We start from the raw sequence: 17911 nt of genomic DNA on the forward strand, positions 1-17911 counted from the left end.
GTAGATTAGAGGAGAGTGGGATAAACAGTGGGAGATGGAAGGAAAAGAGGAACAACAGAGGGAGATGGGAGATGGTGGGGGCACAGTACAGAAAAGAAACACTTGCACAATAGGTAATGACTCAGCAAATATATCTATACAGGTAGAGAAAGCAGTGTTATTTAGCAGTATAAGAACATTAATTAAGTTAAACTTAATCAGACTGGGAAGTGGAAATCTCCCGAGGTTCTAACAGCACAGGGGAGGTAGAGTTGTCCCAAGGAAGGGCGGGGCAAAGGAGGCTGGCCACACTGCAGAGGTGGAGGGGAGGCTGGCTAAACTTTGGGGGGAAGAGGGGATGGCAGCACTCACAATGACTGCAGATCAGGGGCTGGCTACAGCAAGCTGTAGGGGGGTAGTTGGTTGGAGTAGGCTGCCACTGACTAGTTCAGCGCATGCTGCAGGGGAAGGTTGTCAACAATGTGGGAGCAGCTATAATGGAGGAGGCAGGCAGCACATACTGTGACTGCAAGGGGATGGCTACAGTACTGCAGGCTGTGGGGGGAAGAGGGCTTGGAGTCAGCAGACAAGATCAGAGCATGCTGCAGAGAGGGCAATGACTACAGAGTGGTGGGGGTCAGCATAGGAGACAGGCTGAACTCACTTTGTTCCTGGGCTGTCAGCTGAAGGACTGAAACTCCACCTCTGATTCCTCGCCCCGCATGGTAGAGGCAGAGCCCTTACCATGTTGATGCTGATAGACTGTGTGTGTGACCTCTCCCCAGCTGGTGCCAGCAGCAGCAGGTTATCTTCAGGGTGAGATTTAGGAGGGGCTGCCATGGGCCCCTTAGGACCCGAAGGGTCCTAGGTGGAGCCTAGGTTGCCTTATGGTAAATCAGGCCTGCTTCAGTGAGTTCCTTTTTGCTAATCTAATAATTTTTATTATAATCTTTTTTGTGTTGTTTGATAAAAAAATTATCTACCCCCTTAGAATGGAATCGGTATGAAATACCGGCGGCCGCATGGCCAGTGGTTCGATTGCCGGCAGCGGCAGACCAACAGATGAACAGATCCCGTTAGCTGCAGCCCGACAGTGCTGGAAATCCTGAACGTCCTCAGGTAAGTAATAAATAACCTAACCACCCTAACCCTAACCCTCCTTAAGGGTGCCTAACCATAACCTCCCCCTCAAGTGCATAACCCTAATCCCCCCTGTAAGTGCCTAACCCTAACCCCCCTTCCCCGCTGCCTAAACCTAGGTCCCCTGGGGGGTGCCTAACCCTAGGTCCCCCCTGGGGGTGCCTAACCCTAACCCTCCCTCCCCTAGCCTAACCCTAATCCTCCCAGGGGGGTGCCTAACCCTGTCCCCCCCGGGTGCGCTAAACCTAACCCTCCCCCCTGCAGCTGTCCATTTGCAGTGCCAGGCATCCCTTCAAATGGGATGCCGGGCGCCTGTCTCCTGGCATCGGGAAAATGACAGGCGTCTAGATATAGATGCCTGTCATTTAACCCATGCCAGGATAAAGCAGTTGGGAAGCCGGCTGTTGGGATTACGTCAGCCGGTTTCCCGATTGCATCCCCTTAGAACTGTTTTAGATGCTTGCCAGAAGATCAAAGGTTTAGATTGGGCATATTCCATGTTATTAAATAAATAGGATTGCCAAGATGATTCCAACATAGAGCAAAATTTATGGAAGAAGCCAAATAATTGGGGAACTTCCACTGGTAATAGGGTCCTCTATCAATTGTAGCTGTCAATGTTACCAAAGGTAACGCATGATCTGAAATACATAGGGGCATATCCAATTAGCCACGGGATTTACCCCGTGGCTAATTGTTGTGCAGGTGGGATTCAATTAGCGGGGATTCCAAGTGCAGGTGTCCCCGAGACCCCGTGCGCGAGTCCCTGCTGTCGCACCTTACCTCGCACCTAATTTAGGTGTGAGATAAAATCTGCGTGAGACCACCCTATTCGGCCTCGCGCAAGCGGGTAAACCACACTGATTCTGCATTTCTCACAGAATCAGTGTGTTCTTGCGCAGGAGTCCTGTTCTAATGACGCAGGGAAATAGCTATTTCATTGAATAGCTAATCCCTGCTTTGCGGGACTTTTTCATTACAATTAGCCGCGGGTGAAATCCCGCGGCTAACTGGATATGCCCCATATTGTTTCTATTCTGGCATGTATCACCCTTGGAAATAAGGTTCTAGAGAGGAGTATGGAGTCGATCCTAAAAAGAGAACCATGTGCTGCAGACAAGCAAGTGTACTCTTTTTAATTTGGATGGAGAGATCTCCATATATCTATGAGATCTAATTGTTGCATAAGAAAGGGGACACCAAACTTAGGGGGTCCGCTATTTCATTTAGCTAAAGTTTGTCTATCTAAAATTGCAGAAGAAATAATGTTAAAATCGCCTCCTACAATGAGCACAGCATCAGGAAAAGATTGTAACCTTCTACTCACTTGCTGAAATAACGTCCTCCTATACACTTTAGGTGCATATATGTTGCATAATGAACTTTATATCTAGTATTTTTAATTTCAATATCGCCAATTAAGAATATGCCAGCTGGGTCAGTAATGGAAGAGTCCAGTATATAGGATAAACATTTATGCAATAGTATATTATAACACCTCTAGCTTTAGTTGAAAATTGTGCCAAGGCAACTACCCTATATTGCAACATATTAAGCTTGAGTATTTCTGGAGCCGATAAGTGGGTTTCTTGCAACAAGGCTAGATCTACCCATTGTTTATGGAGATACAGTAAGTAACTACCCTCTTACGTTTAATTAGACAATGAAAGCCTCCAATATTCCATGAACTTTAATCAATGTCACCAAACAATCGAAGTATAATTATTTACCAACAACTACGTTTATATACTCATACTTAATGTACATCACATTAAATTCTCTATTGCATATCTCCAGAGACTGGTAAGCTAAACAATCAGGGATAGAAGGTATGGGAAAGAGGTGGGAAAGGGAATATAGAGGGTAACATAGGATTCAAATTTGTGGAATAAACTGAATAAACACAATAAAAAAAAATAAAAAGAGGGCAAAAGTGCAAAAGGGGAAAAAAATATAAACATCTGAAGGATAAATATTTCTCCAAATGTACACAAAAAGCATAGAAGTACTTCCGCTAATAGAAATAATCCAAACCGAAACATTAGATAAAGGATTAGGTTTGGCACCTAACCTGTCACAAGCAACAATATATGAATACAATATGTATGCGGCAAAATAAAACTAAAATCTTTAAATCTGAAAACTCTGTAGGTGATTGTAATAGGAAATTTGTCCACTTGTAGAAGGAATGAACCATAAAAAAATATCATATGTTTTCCTAAAGACAGAGTCATATAAAATGCGATTGATATTAAATGCAAGTAGTTCAAAATCAGGGCTCAACTAACATCTTACTGTACATGTAGTCAGCCCACAGGTACATTATCCCAAACAGGAGAAATAAAAGTAGTGGAGTCTCCTGACAGGAAAGCTGAGGCATCTGCCGTAGTAGAGAAAACTTTACATGAAGACCAATTAAATAGTCTCAATATGGCGGGGTACCATAGCTCAAATTTGCGACCCTCCTTAATAAGCCTGGAGCAAACAGGAGTAAATTATTTCCGTGCCCTGATCACTTCTACAGAATAATCCTGAAAAAGAAAAATATGTGCTTTCTCCCATGTTAGGTTAGGTTTCCTTTGCGATGCTGCCCAGATTGCTTATTTATGTGTGAAATTCAGGCATTTGAAAATAACCACACGAGGTCTATTATTATCTCCCTCCTTCAGTGTGCCTAGATGATGTGTCCTCTCAATTACAAGGTCTGCACAGACATCACAGAGGTCTAATAAATCCAGAAAAGTTTGCTGCAAAAAAATAAAATTTTGCTGCAATTCAATAGCATGTTGGGCATATATGCTAGTATAGGGTCTTGCAGAAAATTAGGATCCATTAATGGCAGGCTGCAAGCTTAAATGTTTTGATTAAACTATGAACAAAAGCCCCATGCTTTTATTTGCTAGATGCATGCAGATTCAAAGTATAGCAATTGATAGCACTGATAGCAATTCTTTCAGTTTTGAAAAAAAACATTACAGTTACCACAACATGCCCATGTGAATTATCATCTACAATTCTATAACACCTGGTGTACCTGAGATATATATCTGCTCTATGATTGCTTTTAGTGTTTGACAAGAATCCATGTAAACTAGGGATGAGCGGGTTCGTATTTCTGAAATCTGAACCCCCCTGAACCCCCCCGATCTGAGCCGGATGCGAGTCAGGTTTGAGTTTTCCCACCTGGCTCAGATCTGAAATTAAAGCAAAACATAATAATCCCACTGTCGGATTCTCGCAGGTATTGGATTCTATAAAAGGTCCCCGCGTCGGCGCCAACTTTCACTCTGGCTGTGGACATTGAAGAGGGAGGGTGGGAGTTTGCTCTGCTGGTGCTGCTGTTGTCCATAGGGGCTGTGTCCACTCCAAAGTCTATAGGGGCTGGCTGGGCTGTGTTGTGCAGTGTCCCATAAATTATGTAGTCCTAAAGGGGTGCTGTAGAGTTGTCCAGGGGGTGCTCTGTCCAACAGGGGTGCTCCCCCCAAGTGCAAAAAAAATCTCTTTTTTTCTGTTTGTGTGTGTTGTAGCCATACATGTATCAACAAAGTAGCAAGCATCCACCTGTGTCATAAGTCAAGGGCTGGCTGGCTCATCTGTTGAAGGGTGGTGTAGCCCCCAAAGTGCCAGAAAAAAATCTGTGTTTGTGACTTGTGTGTGCTGTAACCGCACATGCATCAACAAAGTAGCGCCATGACAATGGAAGCCCTCCTCCCGCTAGTAAAATGAAAGGAGTTAAGCTGGCAAAAGCACAGCAAGAACTGTGCGTTCTAATTCTAAGAAGATATCACAAATCCCCATGGAGAGTCCAAGTGTGGCGACGATTGCGATGCCTGACCTTCCCAACACTGGTGGCTCCTTCCACCATTTGCACGCCCTCTGCAAGTGCTGGAAGGAGCACCCACAGTCCACTTGCTGATATTCAAATTGAAGATGTCACTGTTGAAGTATAACAGGATGAGGATATTGGTGTAACTTGCGCTGAGGAGGAAGTTGACGAGAAGGATTCTGATGGTGAGGTGGTTTGTTTAAATCAGGCAACGGGGAGACAGCAGTTGTACGTGGGATGAAAAATCCCATCACGGTCATGCCTGTGGTCTGGAAATATTTCTATCCAAATTCTGACAATTGTCTTGCCATATGTACCATATGTAAAGGTGGAATAAGTAGGGGTAGGGACGTTAACCACCTAGGAACATCCTCCCTTATACATATTCTGCAGAGCAGTCATATAAAGTTACTGTCAAGTTCAGAAACTGTGGCTAAGACCATAAGCAGTCCAAAGACACCTAAATCCCTTTGTCCTGTTGTATCCAAGCACCTGCAAACCACACATCAACTCCCTCCTCATCAATTTCCTCCTCAGTCAGGATCGGAAGTAATCCTGCAGGCCATGTCACTGGCATGACTGACTCTCCTATCTTGGAATCCTGCATTGCTGCGCCTACTGCTGCCACTGCTGCTGTTGCTGCTGGGAGTCGTTCATCATCCAAGAGAGGAAGAAGGAACAACACTACTTATTTTACTAAGCAATTGACCCTCCAACAGTCCTTAGCAAGGAGGATGAATTATGACAGCAGTCATCCTGAAGCAAAGCGGATAACTGAGGCCTTGACAGCTATGTTGGTGTTAAATGTGCATCCGGTATCTGCCATTAATGCAGTGGGATTTAGACAATATATGGAGTTATTGTGTCCCTGGTACCAAATCCTGTCTGGATTCCACTTCACTAGGCAGGCGATACCGAGAATGTACAGAGACGTCAGAAAAAGTGTCCTCAGTATCCTAAAAAATGCGGTAGTACCCAATGTCCACTTAACCACAGACATGTGGACAAGTGAAACAGGGCAGACTAAGGACTAGATGACTGACATTCCACTGGGTAGATGTATCGTCTTACGCAGCAACAACAGCAGCATCACCATTAGCAGCATCTCAGAAACGCCAGCTCATTCCAAGGCAGGCTACGCTGTATATCACCAGTTTCAGTAAGAGGCACACCGCCAACAACCTCGTAGAGAAACTGAGGGAAATCATCGCCCAGTGGCTTACCCCACTTAGACTCTCCTGGGGATTTGTGATATCTGACAATGCCACCAATATTGTGCAGGCATTACATCTGGGCAAATTCCAGCATATCCCATGTTTTGCTCACACAATAAATTTGGTGGTGCAGAATTTTCTGAAAAACAACAAGGGCATACAGGAGACTCTTTGGGTGGCCTGAAAAATTTCTGGCCACTTTCACCATTCAGTGACTGCATGCCGAAGACTGGAGCACCAGCAAACACTCTTAAACCTGCCCTGCCATCACCTGAAGCAAGAGATTGTTATGCGATGGAACTCAACCGCTTAATGTGTGGGACATCACTTCTATTAATGCTTTTGTGAACCACTAACACTTATAGTCTTAAGTTTAAAAGCACTATTAGTCTGACACATATTGTATTTTTAGACATTGCGCTACTGGCCAGGGATGAAAAAATATGTACTGAAACCTTCTTTAAAAAGGTAGATTCAAATGTTTTTTTAAATTTTAGTAGCAGCCATTTAAAAGCTTGATGTAATAACATCCCCAAGAGTCGATTCTATTGCATGAAAATAAATTGTTCAAGCGAGAAAAGTTATCAAAGACTGACACAAAAAATATATGAAGCCTTTGTTGAACAGGGATATCCCACCCATATCCTAGAACAAGCATTAAAGGATAGCAACAAAAAATCAAGAAGTGAGTTATTGGGAAGTGACAGACCCAAGAGAACTTCATATATTTATGGGGATGGACCAGAGGGAGACTGTTCGTTCATCACACAGTTTAATACCCATGCCTACCCCATCAAAAAGATAATCTAAAAAAAATGAATCTGTTCTTAAGGTTGATCTGGTATTAGGTCCATTACTAGGTGATAAATTCAACATTATTAACAGAAAATCAGAAAACTTAAAGCAAAGATTATCACCTAGTATGTATAAAAATAAAAAGATTGGAAATATGGATCAAGATAGAAATACAGAGAAGGTCCCAATGGGTGTTGAGGGAAAACACCTTAACTGTTTACCCGCGAAGCCGAAGGGCTTCTTCAGATGCGGAAGAGAAAAATATATGACGTGCAAGAATGTGTCATATAAAAATGCAGATTTTCAATCCAAGGTTTCACAATAATCATTTCTTATAGAAGATTTTTTGAATTGCAATTCTCATTATGTGTCTATGTCATTGAGTGTGGGTGTGGACACCAATATGTAGAGCATACCATATGCACACTCAATATGAGATTTCTTGAACACCGAAGAAATATTTTGAAAAAGAGTTTGGTACATAGTGTCTCCAGACACACTTCAACATGTTTACATGGTGATATTAGTAAGATAAAGGTGAAGGCAATTGAACAAATTAAGATAGAGGGGGAGATAGATTCAATTATTGTGTAAAAGAGACTCCTATTGGATATTTAGGTTGAATACTTTAGAACCATATGGTCTGAATGAGACCTTAGAAATTAATCATATCTAAAGCATTATAAAGATCATAGCAGGTTTGGTATAGACCTAAATATAGAGCCATCTCTGTAGTTGTGACTCTCATGTTCACTCTCCATACACTTTTCTCTCTCCCCCCTCTTAGATCTCATTCTCCTATTGATGACCCCCCTCCTCTCCCTCTTCATTATGATAATAAATATATAGTTAGGTGATAATATATATATATATATATATATATATATATATATATAGCATGCTAAGTTAACAGGCTCATATACATACATAGAGTACTTTGGTAATAATTTGATTGATAGTCTATAGACATGTGGAATATATATATAAACCTGATTACAGATGTAGCAAGATATAATGGTAGGAAGATCAATTGATTATCCTTTTTAATTATAGTGCTAGATAATGGTACCTATATATAGATTAGTATGCTATGATATATTTACATGTTTTATTTTATTTTTAATTATAAAATAGGAAAAGCAACATGGTAATAATCCATATCCCTATTTTTTGTATTATATATTTTTTTGGTTTATATATTTTATTTATAATATGTATACAATATATTTTTGGCTCTGACAAGACACCTCAAGGTATATCAATATTTTATTATTTTAGTAGTTTAATTGTAATGAAAAAAATAATTGATGAATTATAACTCATTTCAAAATGGTTTGATTGAAAAGATCTATTTATATAGGTTAAAACTGAAGTTTCTTTTTTGATTGAGTATTATCAGATAAATTGAAGGAGTTAAAGGTCTGTAGGCCTATTAGCCAATCAGCATTCACTCTGAGGGATATAATGAGGCTCCAGTGAACTGTGAGTCATCCTCTTAAGAAACTGCCACGTCATTGGGTGGATAAATGCATCAGGTGACCCGTGATACATCGGTGGAACTCACAACCGGAAGCCACAGAAACCGCAAACAGCAAACCACGTGTGGACAGCGTCCCGCATACCATTACCACACAAGAAGCAGCTGGGAATGCAAGTACACAGGAGCGGAGGGCTCTCAGCCGCAGAACCAGAGGACATTTCCCTACTGCAAGGTATTTACAGTGGACTGTTGATACCAAGTATGCCAACAGACATACTCATAGTGCACGGCACACACGGATCAAGCACTTAGATTATCCTCCCCAGGATTGGGTAGAGGTAAGGACTGCCATATATCAAAGGGCACATTATACATATATATTGTTGGAAGCTGCTGTTATTGCTTAAACCATCAACTCTCCAAACTAACCTTTCTTTGCTTTGGCATATTAATCCATTTGCTTTTGCAATATTTACACTAACACTGACTGAGACATATGCTTGGAGCTTATACTGTGCCTCTGCTGTTTACTACCATTACTTCCTCCAATTGGCTTCATCAATTTTATTGATATACACATGTATGTTTGGTTGCTTTTTAATACAATATATATCTTGGTCAATGATTCCATCTGCTTACCATGGAAATGCTCAATGTTTGTAACATATGTGATTATTTTTTTTATGGTAATGTTGAATATTTTTCAAACCGGCAGCAGAATGTTTAGCGCTCCCATTTTTTTATTGTGGAACTTGTGGATGAAGCCTTTCATTCACTTTGCCAGGATTCAAGGGTGGTCAATCTGTTGAAATCAGGCCACTACATGTTGGCCACTCTGCTTGAACCTAGGTTTAAAGCCTAGGTGGTGTCTCTCTTTCCGGCAGACACAAGCCTGCATAGGTGCAAAGACCTGCTGGTGAAAACACTGTCAGCTGAAGCGGAATGCGACATGTCAACAGCTCCTTTTTCAGTTTCTCCTGCAACTGGGGCTGGCAGGAAACATCTTAGGTATCCCAAGCAATCCACTGGTGGTGATGCAGGGCAGACAGGAAGAAGTTTGGACATCTGGTCCAAACTGAAGGACCTGCCAACAATTTCTGACATGTCTACTGTCACTGCATATGATACTGTCACCATTGACAGAATGATGGAGGATTACATCGGTGACAGCATCCAAGTAGGCATGTCAGACAGTCTGTACCTGTACTGGCAGGAAGAAGAGGCAATTTGGAGGCCCCTGTACAAACTGGCTCTATTTTACCTAAGTTGCCCCCCTTCCAGTGTGTACTCTGAAAGAGTTTTTAGTGCAGCCGGGAACTTTGTCAGCAAAAGGCTTAAGAGGTTGCTTCCACAAAATGTGGATAAGATGATGTTCATAAAAATAAATTTTCAATTCTTCCAGGAAGACCAGCCTCCAGAAAGTACAGAGGGACCTGTGGTGGTTGATTTCAGTGGGAACTAATTAATACTTTGTGAGGATGAGGACAACACTGAAGAGGGTGAGGAAACAGTGGATGGGGAGGACGAGGTTGACATCTTGCCACTGTAGAGCCAGTTTGTGCAGGGACAGATTAATTGCCAGCTTGTTTTGTGGAGGCCCAAACAAACCAATCATTTCAGCCACAGTCATGTGGCAGACCCTGGTGCTGAAATGATTGGTTTGTTAAAGTGTGCATGTCCTGTTTATTCAACATAAGGGTGGGTGGGAGCGCCTAAGGACAATTCCATCTTGCTTCTCTTTTTTTTCTTTGCAGTATATACTCTTATGGGCCAAGTTTTTCAAACTGCTATCCTGTCTGCCACTGCAGTGCCACTCCTAAATGGGCCACGTGTTTGTGCCGCCCACTTGTGTCGCTTAGCATAGTCATCCAGCTACCTCAGTGCAACCTTTTTTCCTAAAAACAATATTGTGAGGTGTTTAAAATACACTGGAATTGAGCGGAAATTAATGTTATTGAGGTTAATAATAGCGTAGGAACAAAAAAAATTCGGTTACTTTTTACCTGTTTTTATGCTTTTTTTCCAAAAAAATACAGATCCAAAACACAAAATCCAGAACTCAAAACACGGAGGGGTGGTTTTGGAAAAACCAATCCAGATCCAAAATACGAAGAAAGATCAAGTGGCTGATTTACACCCCTAATGTAAACATGTTATTTCACTTATTATTTGGAAAGCAAAGACTAGTAAAGTAAAAACCTGAAGCCTGGATTCTCCGGTCATTGGAGAACCAATCCCAGACAGTTTAGCATGGGAATAAAGACTACATTTTTTTGTGGGGGAGATGGTGCAACATAAATCATTTAATGTGCAGAGACTCTTCTAGGCTCTCCCTGATTGCAGGTTCAAGGTAGAGAGAAATATTGCTACTCTTTGCAACTTCACCACCTCAGTAGTCTTAGAATAATGGTAAGAGATCTCTAAGACCCATAACCCTTATATTATGAAATAGGAATTCATATACAAACACACATTATGCAATTAAAGATTAATGAAATTAAATATTTAACATACCTTTGTACTGTTAATTTAACAAGTTATCCAAGCAATAAGTTATTTTTGTTTAATTCATTATAACAACAAACAATTAAAAAGGTGCAGACGATTCATAGACTGGCTGCATAATAGTAAAATTATCAATTAACCAGGACTGCACATAACAGTCTAGCCAGCCCCAAGCAGTTCATTCTCACATCCACAATATAATTAGTTGATGGTGATGGATTATCTGGGGAATCCCTGCTTTGTTCAAACATCAACAGAGATTTATATTCATGTGAGAACAAACCAAGTTCTAGATTGACCATCTCCATTCATGTATATAAGCCATACATTTTAGTGCAGACTCTACATGTATAGTACAATTCCGTTGAAATTAATGGACCATGGGACTTAATGGGTCACAGAAATCAATTGAAAAATATAGCACAATGCTGGTTAAACAATTCAAGTTAACCTCTAGTGATAATGAACACAATACAATACATAGAATTTTAATGGTCTTTTTAGTGTGGCAACATACTCTGAACACATTGAAATGGATCATGTGTCCAAAAAGACAACCAGCACTGCAAATGCAAGTAAGGGCCCCCATACATCAGAGATTGATTGTAGCAATCATGCAATTTGCAATTGAATGTGTATAAAAATATTTCCCTTTTTCAATCGATTGTGGCAGTTCTGCAATCTATTGAAAAAGGGAAAGATTTTTACACACAATTGATTGCAAATTGCAAGATTTCTGCAATCTATCTATGATGTATGGTGGCCTTAAATGGAGGAACACACACAGACTCATGTGATCACTTCCATGATTAGAAGCAGGTGAGCTACTGCACATTTAAAGGATTCCTCTTTAAAAGAATGCAAAAGATGCTGCCCATTGGCTTTAGCAAACAGGGTCAAGCTCTAAGATTTTCAGGACTTTGTAAATCAGAAAACAACCATTTTGGGAGGACTGGCCACATTTTTTGGCTTGATAATTAAACGTTTTAAAAACACTGACAATTTGGTCCAATGTATTTACTGTAAATTATACACCTGTTTATATTTGGACAAATTAAAAAAAATGGTCTAGTCACTCAATGTGATCTTAACCACTTCTGAGTTGGAAACAAACATAAGATGCGCCTAGAGATAAAAGTAGTATTTTGCTACCACTTAGTTATCAGCAAACACAAACATTCTGCATTCAGATGTGTCCTCGCTCATCTTTGCCACCGATGTGGCAAATGTGCGCATGCATCTCAGCATGCGATTTACCGCGCACGTGTATGCTACAATATGCCAGGTCATAGCAGCATTTGCATCATTCAAGCCTATGGATCGCAGAAGCAAAAAAGCTGTAAATGTCCATTCATGGGCGTGCGACTAGCAACATGCATGCTGTGTCAAGTCGCAGCAGTTGCAAAGTTGAGCGAGGACCCATCTGTAAATAGCAAATGCATGCAAGTAACAGGTGTACAATAGATGGTAAAGTCACAGTACACAATTCATACACAGTGCAGTAAATTGCTGGAGAGTGCAGATAAGTTCTTGTGCATGTGAAATGCTAATCAAACACACATTTGCCCTAAATGCACTTCAGTGCATTCGGGCAGCTCAAGAAATCACTTGGCCCCCTGGCACATTTACAGAGAATGTACCCATATGTGTTACAGAGTTGAGACAGAGGGTTTGGCCTACTTATCTTTTCTGCATTTGGCTGTGTTATGCATAGTAAGTAGTCAGATAAAGTCAATTTGGTTGGCCCTGTATAGACCAACATGTGATGTGTTTATGCAATGACATTCACGGGTTATATGGTCTGTGTCAAAGTGTTGTCCAATAAGACATAGTCTACTTTATTATATGCATTTCTGCTCAATTCTGATCCTGTTGTCACTGATTTTACTGATAGGAGTTAGTGATGCGATGAACGTTATTGCAATATATTGTTGTTTTGGATGTTTCTCAATCCATAACTTTTTTTAAATGTCTGCATTACTACAGTACTTCACCATAACATTTTATTTTAACTAGTTTTATCATCCTGCACCTACACATTAGTTATTTTCTATTTTGTTTCAACATTTTGTGTAAATTCAAATGTCATTCTTATTAAAAATGCCCATACTAGCTTGTTAATTAGAAAAAAATATATATAGTCTACCAGTATTTGTTTTACTAGAAAACAACAACTGAAAAAGTAATTAGGTGTTTGTAAAGGCCAGTTTTATGATAATCATTTCCAAAGCTCCATGAACATTTGTAGTTATTGATAGTTTTTTTCTCATGAAATTGGACAACCACAATTAAAGCACTATTCCATCTGTTTTAGACCTTTATTTTACCTAATTTGTAGCATATACAAGTATGTAACCTTTTTGAGGTTGTGTAGAAAACATTATAGTGAGAAGAGAATTTGCATTTCAGAAATAAATTGGACACCTATAAGGTTGTGGAAAATAATGTAAAATTAAAAAACATTTTACAGTATATATGACAAGAAAACTTAAGTGATTTAAAAAAATTGCAGTTAACTGGCATAAATATATTTAAAATATACTAGTATTTACTCTTACTTGTGAGCAACATGTGATAAAGTAATGACATTTCACCTAAGGCTACATTTGTGAGAATTGAAACCAAAATGAACATATGTCGGTGCAGGTCCCAGTTCATTTGGTTATGGAAACCTTGATGTTACTACCTACAGCATATTCTTCATTAATTGATTATCACATAACTGAGATCAACACAAGTATAAGGTTAGGGAATTGTGCTACTTGAAAAAAATAAATCCAATATAGTGGCTACTCCAGGGGTGGGGCTGCAGCGTAGTCCAAAATTCAAATAGAGGAGCCACACCAACTGCCAGTGAGTCCCAGCCATCTATGTTTGGCAGCATTTGAAATGGCAGTTGGTGTGGTTCCCCTATTTGAATTTTGGACTGTGCTGAGCCCCACCTCAGGAGCCGCCACTGATCCAATAGGAAAATTAACTTCTATAGATATAAAAATATCAGCATCTCCTCCAAAGGCACAAACCACTCTCATATTTGTCCCCCATTGATTTAATGATGTCTAGGATGTTAGGGTTGATCCACCAACATAAAATGACATAGGAATGAATGGATATTTGTTGAGACTGAAGTTGCAGAAGAACAACTAATCATATTGAGGGGCTAATTCTGAGTAGCACACAAATGATCTACATTTTTATCTGTGCATCTATCACTAAATAGTCACACAAGGGTGTGGTAAGATATCTCAACAGTCAAAATGTTGACATTCATAACTTCGACATAAGAATGTCGTATGGTCAAATGTCGGTCTTAACCATGTCAACATTCATCATGTAGACAGTTATGAAATGTCAACATGTTCTAATGTCAACATATTGTCCCTGCTGGCCCAGAGGTGACTTACCTGGCTCTTGATGGCTGCAGCAAAACCAGTGCAGCTTTGGGGGCCTGGCGGTCATGTGATTGTTACTGTTAGGTCAGAGCTGTGATCCTCCAGCATTACAGATATTATTGGAAGCCATATTCTGACAGAGAATCTGCACCTAACATGGGGCTGGTGCAATTTTTGAGGATGTGACTGATGGTTGCATCTACAGATGCACCAAGCAGGATTTGTGCTTTTAAAAATTCACTAAGTGGACACCTCAGTCCTTGAACAGACACATTTTTGTACACTAGGGAAAGGATCATACAAGCAATAGCATAAAGTCACAAAAGTGACTACAGAAAAAGACATTACATCAGTGGAAGCAGCATGTGACTGTGAATCAGTCCCTGAATGTGCTATTCCATCTATTGCTTTTTTATTGTGGCACTTTGCGGTATGCAGCATCGGCAAGTTTGTATGTCTAACTTTTAATTATTTTAACTAAAGGATCCCGGAAATAATTTCAGAAATGAATGCTTATTTCTGAAGAGTATGGAAGCTACTATAAATCTTGTATCAACTTATAAATTTAAGTGATTACCAACACCTTTATCTGAATACCGCCAAATGTTTCCATAGATAAAAACACTGTGTAATTGTCTGTAAGATGTCTGGGCCATGCTATGTTGTCCAAAAATAAAGCCCTGGTTCGACTCAGCCCTGGTTTCGGGAGTGGCAAGCCCAGGGACTGCATCAACCGACGCAGTGTCCTGGGCTCACAAGCCGGGCCAGCCTGAGTAAGCTCAGGCTTACTCAGCTGACTGGTGGCCCAGCGATGTCCACCATCATGACCATCGACCAATAATGGTCACAATGGTGATCCCAGCCTGCGACCTTGGTCACAGTGCTGGGATCACAAATGCAGCAGGGGGTGTAATACTTTAGCACTATTGTTAAAGTAATAAAGCATATACTGTACTGTATATTGTAAATTGGTACCAAATGCAGTGTGCAATACTGTAAGAAAACTGTATACATTTCATTGACACATCTGAATCTAAATTGTCCAGGGAATCTGCTGTATATAAGGTTCCTCAATTCTTTGCATATGCTATTAAACAGATGTCTATGCTATTGATTTAGAAGTACTTGCTTTACTTTGTGAAATACATTCTTGTTTTTGGTTTCTTTTCTAAAAGGTTACATTGCAGGTTGTTTCAAGAATATTCCTTCCAGCTACAACATAACTTTTTCTCTATTGATTTCATCCCATTCTCTCTATCCCTATTAATAAGATGTCATCAATCATCACTGTATCATTTATACTGAGTGAGTCTACCTTATCATCAACACCAGAAATACAATGACCAATTTTAAGGCTAGCTGATTCATCATTGTTATTATCACTGGTGGCACAGGCAGGCAATGCAGCAACAAGAAATATTATTTTTATCATAAGACCAAACAGAACTGTTTTCAGCAGGATGTAGATATAGAATATATGCTTGGGAAACATTGTTTTAGGAATAACAATTAGCAACTGCATTGTAAATTACCTGATACATATATAGGGTGCAGATCTAAAGTTCAAAGTGGGTTTTCATCTAAATGTGAGTTAGTTGCAAGTTATGTTTTGTATGATTTTATAGTACAGATAAACAGGACATAAACAGAGGATGAACATCTGTCTGTATCTGTGATGGACAATAGGCATCCCTTTGAGTTTCCACCTGTGGCACTAAGTGCCTTTCTGTTTTATTGTTAGATTTATTTGTTATAGCTGGCTACACTTGCTTTAAATGACTTATAATATAATATTAATGACAGGTATAATGTGGAGGGCCGGGTTATGAAAGGAACACCAGGGGAATGTAATATAGGGGCACATATTATATGTATTAATATATTAAGGCACATACATTAGTTTTAATAAACTAAACGGGTCACATACATTTTTGACCTTGGTACCCACCAGCCAGGAGTAACAGAAGGGTGCCGAATATATTTAGCGCTGGTCCCAGGATTTCCAAGCTGTGAGCAAAAATTGGTACCCTTCAACATTTTTGGTTGTGTGGATCTGTATGTCCACCAAAAGTGCAAAAACAGCAAAATGGGATAAAGAAACATTGGAAATCAGGGAAGTAGCCTGCAACATACTGTACATCAAAGGTTTGTCTAACCACCAGACTGATATGACCATGCCTTGTTTCCCCTTGTATGTTATGTCACTACTATGCTTTTGTATTGTATGCTCCTGAACTTGTAATGCATAGAGCAGCTATTCCTAAAATGATACAATCTCAGTAATGTGCTTGTTCCTAGAGGTTATGCCTGATGGCATGGACAATCAGGTACCAGAGTAGTCACTGGTAAACACTTGGCAAATGACTCTGGTTATTCTGGGTGAAATAACTGGAGGCAGTCTTGGTACCCTGCAAATGCCAATCTGACAGAAATAATGAGTTTAAATTTTATTGGGATCAAGTACAGTAAACACATTTTATAAGGTTTAAATCTGCCACAGATCTGACGATGTTTGAAAGTAGAAAATAGTGTATGGGATTGCACTCCACTGAACCCTAGTTAGTAACTTATATAACAAGTGAGCAAGTAAAATAACATGTTTATTAATATAGTACATTAAAAACAAACAATTTGTATGGATATCTAAAAATTGGTCAAGACTGGGTCCCACCAATATCATAACATTTAGACATAGCAAGCTATAAACAGAATCTGTATACCAGAAGGAAGGTACAATTTACAATTAACCCCAGCTAGGGACACCAGCTCTCAGTATATATATTCCATAGTTCTTGTTTGGGGTGAAAATAAAATAGGCTTTCTTACAAAGTCACAATTCCCAACAATTAAATGTTGCTACAATGTAAATGTATAGAATAAAGTGCAGTGTGCAATATATCACTCTCAGCACAATCATAAATGTCTGGAGGTTATATACATCAGTCCCACCTGACAGAGTAATCTGCTCCGGTTATTTAGCCTTACCGGGTTTGAACTCTTCCGTGGTTCACAAAAATCTGTCTGGCAGCCAACAGTATGAAGCAGTGGGAGTGGTAGCAGATTCTCATATTGTCCCGACATGTGCTGCAAACATATGAATAAGCTGCTATTTGAATAGAAAGTCTCCCTGTGTGTCCGATAGCTGTCTTACATGATTGCAGTTGAGAACCAGTGTGTTTTAGATTTGAGTACCACAGACTGGTCATCCTGACAGACCACTAGAACAATGTACAGTAGTACACACTGATGATTGCCTTGAATCGAAATAAAGGGCAATGGTATATAATTTGTCTGGGTCCCAGATGGGTCATCTGATGAAGTTAACAGCAGTGTAAAGAAATGCCTTAGAATGTTCCTTTATTGCCAAGCATCTGGGACCCAGACAAATTATATAACAACACCATTTATTTACTGGCATCACTGGGGTTGGTGACAAGCAGGGCATGACCAAAAGGGAGCATGGCTTTGTGTGTAAGTGGTGTGGCCTCTTGAACCCCCCTCCCCCCCAGTTTAATCACTCTGTGGACATGCCCTGCACTCCTGGAGATGCTGAATTGCCCCCAGAGACTCTCCTAACACT

This window comes from Taudactylus pleione, unplaced genomic scaffold (assembly GCF_031769625.1).
Source record: "Taudactylus pleione unplaced genomic scaffold, aTauple2 ptg000083l, whole genome shotgun sequence".
Lineage (NCBI taxonomy): Eukaryota > Metazoa > Chordata > Amphibia > Anura > Myobatrachidae > Taudactylus > Taudactylus pleione.